This window comes from Gossypium raimondii, chromosome 13, assembly GCF_025698545.1.
Source record: "Gossypium raimondii isolate GPD5lz chromosome 13, ASM2569854v1, whole genome shotgun sequence".
In the NCBI taxonomy this organism is placed as follows: Eukaryota; Viridiplantae; Streptophyta; class Magnoliopsida; order Malvales; family Malvaceae; genus Gossypium; species Gossypium raimondii.
Genome location: NC_068577.1, coordinates 19839544 through 19849503, shown reverse-complemented (window position 1 = coordinate 19849503; position 9960 = coordinate 19839544). Strand labels below are relative to the sequence as shown.

The 9960-nt window shown below is 35.1% G+C and overlaps 1 non-coding gene across 1 annotated transcript; it reads left to right on the top strand.

Moving 5' to 3' along the window:
• Nucleotides 1-332: 332 nt before the first annotated feature.
• Nucleotides 333-439, top strand: LOC128036344 (small nucleolar RNA R71). Its single transcript, XR_008193142.1, has one exon. It is a non-coding gene; the product is annotated as a small nucleolar RNA R71 (small nucleolar RNA).
• The last annotated feature ends 9521 nt before the right edge of the window (nt 440-9960 follow it).

The following is a 9960-nucleotide window of genomic DNA, read 5'->3' as shown; positions in this document are numbered from 1 at the left end:
AAACACAACCTACATTTTCAAATTGATTTAGTGTCTGTGCTGGAAAACTATTACACCCGTTAGTAGTAATATTTTTGAACATTGAGGATATTGATGATACTTGAGATGTGAGTGAAGTAAGAGCGTCTACTTCATGTATTCCAATGACTTGTCTTCCTGACGCTGCTCGATTGGTTGGCCATTGATAATTGTTGTTGGCAATCCTCTCAATGATTTCATAAGCCTCATTATAAGACTTATAAAGGAGAGCATCATTAGTAGAAGCGTCCACTACCATCCTCGTGTGAGCATTGAGACCAATATAAAATGTCTCAAGTTGTATGCAATGCGAGATTCCATGATGTGGGCACTTCCGTAATAATTCTTTGTACCTTTCCCATGCCTCATACAATGACACATCATCCATTTGTTGGAAAGTAGTGATGTCATTCCTCAACTTAGCATTCTTGCTAGGCGAGAAATACTTCATAAGGAATTTTTCTGCTAACTCTTGCCATGTTGAAATTGAGTTTGGTGGTAATGAGTTCAGCCAAGGTCGAGTTTTGTCCCTTAGTGAATATGGGAACAACTTCAATCGTAATGCATCTTTGGGTACTCCGGCCAACTTGAAAGAATCGCTCACCTCCATACACAGTCTTAACTTTAGGTGAGGATCTCCAATAGGCATTCCACTGAATTGGCCCACTATCTGAAGCATCTAGAACATGACTGGCTTCAACTTGAACTGTTGTGCCTCAATTTCGGGTCACCTAATACCCGAATTAAGATCATGAAATACGGGCACAACATACTGTCTTATAGCTCTATCTCTATCAACAGCGATAAGGATAGGATTTTGAACAAGGTTTGCTCTGTTTCCTTGATTCAGATTTTTGAAGTTCATCTCTTCGGTTCTTCTCTGACTTGCTTGTCTTCTTCGTTGTCGAAAAGTTCATTCAATCTTGGGGTCTACAGGGAGTAAATCGATGATTAGGTCAATACTCATAAACACCTGAAATAATCACAAAAAAATTAACTAACTTAAAATTTGAATAGAAAAATAAACCAAAATGCACAACTAACAACTTCACAAATAATGAATTTTTAAAACACAGTCCTAGGCAACGGCGCCAAAAAATTGGAACGACGGAAATGTGCAAGTGTACACAATCACAACAAGTAATAAAGTGACAAAAAAATGTCAAGTTATCGTACCTACAGGGACTATCAAAAGAATTATTTATGAATGTTATTTATAACACTTTGGTGAAGAAAAATACTTTGTTGGAAGAGGGTAAGTAAAACTAAGATTTTAAACTAAGTAAACTAAATAAATAAATCTCAAATGCACGATTTCAAAATATGATTTTAATCAAGATGACATAATTGTGTTAGACTAATTACATTTCTTAACTTAGAATTATTAAACTCATGTTTATATTGTTGCGAATAAGTTCACGTCAACTCGGTAATTTGCTAACTTATGAACATACTCACCTACCAAAATCCATTTATCTCTTAACTATATCCCTATGTCAATTCAATCGATTAAACAAATCTTAATAGGCAAATATGTTATTGCACATACATACTTATTAAATCAGAATAATCTCTTGTACATATCCCTATGTCAATTCAAAAAATTAACTCGATTTAATTAGCACATAAAAGACTATGTGAGGTAACAAAATATCCTTACCTTGAAACAGTTTAATCACAATAATCTTGCAAGTTATACAAGGCAAATGCATCATCAGATACCGTTGCTAATCTAACCCTTAGCTACCTTAGATGATTAAACATGCACTGATTAAGTACTGTGTTCATTAATTACAATTTCAATCCATTTAAATAATTAATTCATTAGTTACCTAACAATTGTAATGCAATAATAACTTAGTCATGATTTTACTTAATCAAGCATTTTACCGAGACCTATAACAACATAAACACAATTTCAATAATTTTAACAAATGAAATGTAGTCAACCTAACACGAACTAAATTCAAGCTAAATTGATTAAATTAACCATTCCAAAAACATAAATATTCATAGATATGTTCAGCATAACAACAATATAAATTAAAGAGATAGGGAACAAGAATCAAATCCGGTGTTTTTCCGTCGCTTGACTAGTTGCTCCGTTCTTCCTTCTCTGTTGTCGTAATTGACCAAGACTGCTATGAACACTTAATTATTGCTCCAAATAGTTGATGAATTCCCCTTTCCCATGAGGAGAAATTGGCAAGAGGGCAAGGGAATTTTGGAATGGAAAAGAAAAGAGAAAGTGGAGAGAAGTGAGGAAAGATGTGACTGCTTGAGGTGTGTTTTTCAAATGACAAGCCTAAGGGGGTTTTTATAGCTGGGGAGGGCTACTGAAAATAGCTAAAATATCAGCCAAAGAGCCCTCCCTTGGCCGACAACACAAGTGGCAAGGTTGATAGTTTCAACTTTGCTAATTTAGGCTTGGGGCAAATCTATAAAGCCACCAATTGTGGAGGGTTTGAATGCAGCTTGAACAAGTTTTCAAGGGCCTCTTTGCAAGCTTAAATAATCAGGTAATAAGGTGATTTGGTTCAGCTCTTGGGACGATTTTTGGGCTGTCCATTTCTTGGTTGGTTCGGTTCACTTGGTTCAGCTCAATTGGACCATTTTTTTATAATTAATTAATAATAATTTATTAACCCAAATTAAATTGGATATAATTAAAATTAATTATATTATGAATTCATACATATAATTTTTTACCGTTGTAGGCTGAAATTTAGTTTGCCTCGATACTTCAAATTGCTTCTCGGTTTTGCGCTTTTAGCAGTGTCTGCTGAGCCATTTTTCGCCCTTTGTGTAAATCTGTCGAAAATAACCAAAATTAATCAAAATTAATTATAAAATTAACTAAAATTCAAAATTTTCATATTTTAAGTGCACTTTAATTATTTTTTAAAGATTAAATATTTTTTCGACAAGAATTTTATCGAAACTGTATGATTTTAAGTTAAAAAAGGTATGTAAAAATGTGTAATTTTCCGTGTTTCGAATGAGTTTCGCGAAGTATCATCTCTTTTAGTCCAACAACATTTAGAACAAAAATTTGATTACAAAACCTCAAACAATCACAGTCATCAATATTGAAATTTTCTATCAAACCATTACGAACCATTTATCTTTCGCTCAACTCATTAGCATCAGTAAATTTTGCTTCTCTGATTTGGTCAAACAACACCGATTTGACTTTCAATTCAACCAGCAAATTGCAATCATTTTTAATACTCAGCTGAGCGAACATAGATCATAACTCAACTATTGGCTTCCTACTCAACTCATCAGCTACAATGTTAGCTTTACCAAGGTTGTAACCGATAACACAATCATAATCTTTGAGAAGTTCAACCCAATGACGCTGTCTCAAATTCAACTCCTTTTGAGTTAAGAGGTATTTAAGAGTTTTATGATCGGTATAAATATGTCACTTTTCATTGTATAGAAAGTGCCTCTAGATCTTTAGAGCAAAAACCATAGCGACTAGCTCTAAATCATGCGTCGGATAGTTACGTTCATATGTTTCTAGTTGGTGAGACGCATATGCGATCACTTTCCCGCCTTGCATCAAAACACATCCCAAACCATTTAAAGAAGCATAGCTATAAACCAAGAAATCTTTCCCTGATTTAGGCAATGCTATAATTGGCTCTTCCGTCAACATCTGTTTGAAGTTCTCCAAACTTTCTTGACACTAATTATTCCAAACAAACTGGATATTCTTTTGTAAAGCTTCACCATCAATATAGCTATCTTCAAAAATCCATTTACGAATATTCGGTAATAACCAACTAAACCAAGAAAACTACGACCTTTTGATACATTTCTCGGTGCTTTCCATTGAACAAGAACCTCGATATTTTTCGGATCAACTCTAATTCTACCAGCCGCAATAACATGCCACAGAAACAACTTTCGATAACCAAAATTCGCACTTGCTAAGCTTTCCATATAACTACTTTTATCGTAACACCTGCAAAAACAATCCTAAGATGTTTGTGCTCCACTACAAATTTCAAATAGATCAAAATATCATCGATGAAAATTACCAGAAATTGATCCAAATAGAGTTGGAAAATACTATTCATAGGCATCACTAAAAATTCATAGCGGCTATAACACGTAGGAAATGTCATTTTAGGTACATCAGTATCTTTCACTTTCAACTGATAGTAACCAGATCTTAGATCGATCTTACAAAAGATAGAAGTTCCTTTCAATTGATAGAATAAGTCGTCGATATGAGGTAAGGGTACCAATTCTTAATAATCAACTTATTCAGTTGCCTGTAATCTATACAAAGGAGCATCAAACCATCTTTCTTTTTAATAAACAAAATCGGAGCCCCCTAGGGTGATATACTAGGGTGTATAAAGCCACCGTCTACTCAATCTTGCAACTGCATTTCAAGTTAATGACATAGGAAACTAAGTGGCTTTGACACCAGGATGGTTTTTATAAACAAAACCGGAGCCCCCTAGGAGGATATACTAGGGTGATATACTAGGGTGTATAAAGCCAAGAATATACTTCAATTACAAACTTGGCCTCCTGATCTGATGCTAATCCCGACAATTCCTTAGGAAACACATCAGGGAATTCATAAACAATTCAAACCTTGTTGATCTGACTATTACCAGCATTCAAGTTAATGACATAGGCTAGAAAAGCTTCATAGCTTTGATTGGCTCGAATATTTGGAATTGTACGAGTTGAACCACTCGTTTGAATACCATTCACCTCTATCAAGCTACGGTGAACACTCTAACCCACAAACTTCATTTTATGGCAGTCTAAAATCACTCTATGCTCAGTAAGTTAATCCATACCCAAAATTAAATCAAAATCACTAAATGGCATAATCAACAAATCAATAGGAAAGAATATGTTTTAAATTTCTTACGGCACCTTCTATATACTTGATCAACTAATACAAACTGCCCCAAAGGACTCAACACAATCATGGATACTTCAGACATGTCAGATTTTAAGCTCCCTCTTTGACCAATTCAAAATTAATATAAGAGTGTGAATGTCCCGGGTCTATCAAGGCATAAATAGGCTCAAAATTTAATAAGAAGATGTTAGAGTATGCCCAAAGATCAATCATGAGATGGTTGTAATAACATACTTGATTTATCATGTTTATTAATATAAGGCGTTACCATTATTATTTCAGTTTCTTTTCTGTGTATATAAATAAATTGTTTTATAATAATGTCCCGAGAATAATATGATTATTCTTAAAAGTTCCTTAGTCAATTATTATTATTGGATAGGACAACGATAATGCATTAAGACTAACGTGTAGTTGATTGATGATAAAGAGTTGTCATTGATATGGAATGTCAGAATCATTACATGAATATGTATGTTAGAGAACAACATATTGGACTGACCCATTTTGAGTATGTTTCTTGGATTATTATGTAATTGTCACGACATTACACATAATGATTAATATTTATATGATCCTCAGACTTGAGATCATCATAATCCCAACATCATGAGTTGTATATTTTGATACAGTCAAACGTATAACCAGAATCGGTTTTTCTATAAAGACTGATGTTGGATATACCACAATCTATGTAGAGGGATATGGTTGGTCGATATAGGATAAGTCTCTCCTACATAATGGGAGTAATATCTTAGGCCACTTGATTAAGTGAGACTAGAAATGCATGGCCATGCTCAAATAAGTTGATATTAGATGTCATACTTATTTGTATATCGTAGTCCGCTTAAGATATCAAGGAACATGGAATGGACAATGCAAGTGTGACTATTCCATGACTTGTGTCCAATCCAGAGATAAAGGACTTAAGGATTATTGCATAAAAGGTTAATCATAAAAAGGTTATGTCGAATCATGATCTCTTGTGACTTAGGTAGCAATGATGCATTGCTAGATGCCACTCATTGTTCGTAGCATTAGAATCATTCTAGTGTTATCGCTAACGTTATAAGAACCTGTGGTCACACCCTATAGTTGAAATGAACGGAATAAACCATAGTTGGTATTGTTTTTGGGTCGCTTGAATTAAATTAATTATAGAATTAATTTAATTCGGTAATCAAATTTCAACACATTATGTACAAGGTTGTTGTATGTATAGTGAGGACATGAATTTGGTTAGCATAAGAATTCAAATAAATATATGGTTTACCGAACTTATATTATAATTAATGTAATTATATTTTTCAGATTAAAATATTATTATATTTATTTAATTCTTAAAAAAAACCCTAAAACAAAAGGATATATATATAATCCCATTTTTCTTTGTTTGAGTCTAGCAGCCGTCAAAGAAAAATAACTCTCAAAACTGTTTTGGGGATTCCTTCCGTTCGTAGTCAACTGGGTGGATTACGTAGAGGCCGGAATCACGATAGATTGCAGTTTGGTTCGACAACAGATCAGACTACTCGTTGTTGAGGTGTTGCTGTCTACTCTGAATAAACATTAGGTAATTTCGCAACCTCTTTCACCCCGATTCGTTCCTCACACATGGATCCCTAGTTAGGATCGCCAGATTTTTATTTTTCGCTGCACCATAGGGGTGCCGGCGATCCAACAGTGGTGTCAGAGCCACTTGTGTGATACGGACTTGGGTTTAAATACTTGGGTGATGCAATTGTATGAGATGCATGCTTTAATTTTAGTAAATTTCCACTGTTTAAATCGTTTAATAGTAACCTGATAATCGTTCCTTTTGACAATGGATTAAATGTTAATCATGATGCTATGGCCTATTAGGTTTTATGTTATTACAGTTAAATGTTAACAGATCTATAATGGCGCGACGGTGGTGTTGACAGTTTCCAGTAAAAGTTAACTGGTTAGTGGAACAAGGGTTGTTCCGGCATGAAACCTCAGGGATTAAAATCCTGAAAACACGATTATGTTGATAAAAGTTATCAAATCGTGAGGTTTTACTTGAATGGGGTATGTGGTTCGTACCGCCCCGCGGGGCCTCAGCCTCCATCTTCTTAAAGTATTTTTTTTATATATAATAAATAAAACTTGGTGGGCCATAAAGTTGAAAGGATATGTTTTAATACACCTTAACAAAAGTGTTTATTTGTATATGCTATTTTTAACATGCACGGTGTTTGAAATGCATAGTTATAGCCCAACAGCCCATTTGATAAAAAAAGGTTGTAATTTTATAAATACGGCCTGCGTGTCGTGCCTTGCTACTATTCTCTTGTATTTCTCTTCTCATCTTACTCCTTCATATGTAAAATGAGTTTCTACATCTTGTAATTTGCAAGAGTTGCTGTGGGCTAGCCGAGATGGAAGATGGGCCAACCAGTGTGGACTGATAGCTTGAAAACCGGCTTACACCTTTAGGTTTCCTTTTGGTTCTCCCATTGGCTTGGGTTGCGCCACCTTAGTTTATGGGCTATAACTATTGCATTTATTTATTGCTTTATTCATGTATGAGATGCTATGGATGTCTAAAGCATGCCAAATTTTAAACATGTTAAAATTTGATAATAATGAACCACATTAATTGATGAGATCAATTAAATGGCTAAATGGACTAAAGTAAATCATAATTGGTGAGATGAAACGATCTTAATAAAATCCCTCTATTAAAATATTAAGTCAACATAGCCTTCCAATTTTGCCCTCGTTAAGGCCTCGATCAATACTGTGTAGGTTCTGCTAAAGCGAAGTACTAGTATTTATCTTGGTTAAACGCGAAGAATAAACAAGTGATATTCGCAGGTTAAAATTGGTTAATGACTTGACTAGGTTATTCTAATAGGATTAGAAACCTAGAGGCAAGTAATTTGGATAAATCATAAGATGTTTAGAACAAGAGTTGTTCACCAAACTTTAGGATTTACATATGATGTAATTAGCAAGTGTTGCTTACCTAGATAACCATAATCTTAAGAGTAAAGCCAAAGCTGACTTAAGAGGAGGTGAAATATGGATCCTTAACCCACTTGAAATGCTTTTCAAGAAAACCTTTCCGAAACTAACGTATGAGGGTATTAGTTTTGTAGTAAAATAGTGGGAGCATCATTTAATTAAGTCCTTTTAATGATTAATATAAATTTGATAAATTTTCACACGCATAATTTCATTGTTGTAGATATATTATGGCTGCAAACACAAATACACTATCATTGCGATCGGTCCTTGAGAAGGACAAGTTAAATGGTTTAAATTTTCTTGACTGGTTCCGTAACTTGAGGATTGTCCTCAAACAAGAACGGAAATTATATGTCATTGAACAACCAGTTCCTAACGAGCCACCCACTAATGCCTCGAGGGCTGATAGAGATGCTTACAGGAAGCATCTCGATGACATGGTAGACATTGGATGTCTTATGCTTGCCACTATGAATCCTGAGCTTCAGAAGCAACATGAGGACATGGTTGCTTATGAAATGATTGAGCACCTGAAAGAACTTTATCAGGGGCAAGCACGGCAAGAGAGGTTTGATATCTCTAAGGCCCTGTTCCAATGTAAGCTGCTTGAAGGAAGCCCAGTGGGACCTCATGTCCTTAAGATGATTGGCTATATTGAAAGCCTGCCTAAGCTTGGGTTTCCCTTATGCCAAGAGTTGGCCACTGATGTTATTCTGCAATCGTTGACGGATAGCTACAGCCAGTTTGTCCTCAATTTTAATGTGAATGAGATTGATAAGACTTAGCCACAGTTGCTCAGTATGTTACGAACTATTGAAGGCAACATGAAAAAGGTTGGACCCAAGCCTATACTGATGGTCCGTAATAATAAGGGCAAGGGAAAGGCCAAAGTTCAGGAAAAGCCCAAGGGCAAAGCTAGGCCCAAGCCTGGAAAAGTAAAGGCTGCATTAAAACCTAAAGGAGGGGTGGCTAAGGAAGGAAACTGTTTTCATTATGGTGTGACTGGACATTGGAAGCGGAACTGCCCTATCTATCTTGAGGAAGTCAAGAAGGCCAAAATAAGCGGAACGTCTGCTTCAGGTATTTATGTTATTGATATTAATTTATCAACTACTACTTCATGGGTATTAGATACTGGTTGTGGTTCTCACATTTGTACTTCTGTACAGGGACTGCAAAGGAGTAGGACTTTGGCTAGAGGAGATGTGGACCTACGAGTTGGAAATGGAGCAAAAGTTGCTGCATTAGCTGTGGGAACATATAATTTATCTTTGCCTAGTGGACTTGGTTTATGTTTAGAGGATTGTTATTATGTGCCCAGTTTGACTAAAAACATTATTTCAATTTCTTGTTTAGACAAAATTGGTTTTGAGATAATTATTAAGAATAATTGTTGTTCCTTTTATCTCAATAATGTTTTCTATGGTTCGGCACAATTGAATATTGGCCTCTATGTTTTAGATCAAATGAATCCCATCTACAACATAAATACTAAAAGATCAAAAATAAATGACTCAAATCAAACTTATCTGTGGCATTGTCGTTTGGGCCACATAAGTAAGGAACGCATATCCAAGCTCCATAAAGATGGTTTCTTGGATTCATTTGTTTTTGAACAATTTGAAATATGTGAATCTTGCTTATTGGGAAAAATGACTAAGTCTCCTTTTACTGGTAAAAGTGAACGAGCTAGTGATTTATTGGGCCTAATACATTCTGATGTATGTGGGCCAATAAATATACAGGCTAGAGGAGGATTTCATTACTTCATCACTTTCACTGATGATTTCAGTAGATATGGGTATGTCTATCTCATGCGCCATAAGTATGAAACCCTTGAAAAGTTCAAGGAATTCAAAAATGAAGTACAAAATCAACTAGGAAAAACTATCAAGACACTTCGATCTGATCGAGGTAGGGAGTATATGAGCTTAGAGTTTGATGATCTTTTGAAGCAATGTGGGATTGTCTCACAACTTACTCCCCCTGGTACTCCTCAATGGAATGGAGTTTCTGAAAGAAGAAATCGAACTTTGTTAGACATGGTTCGA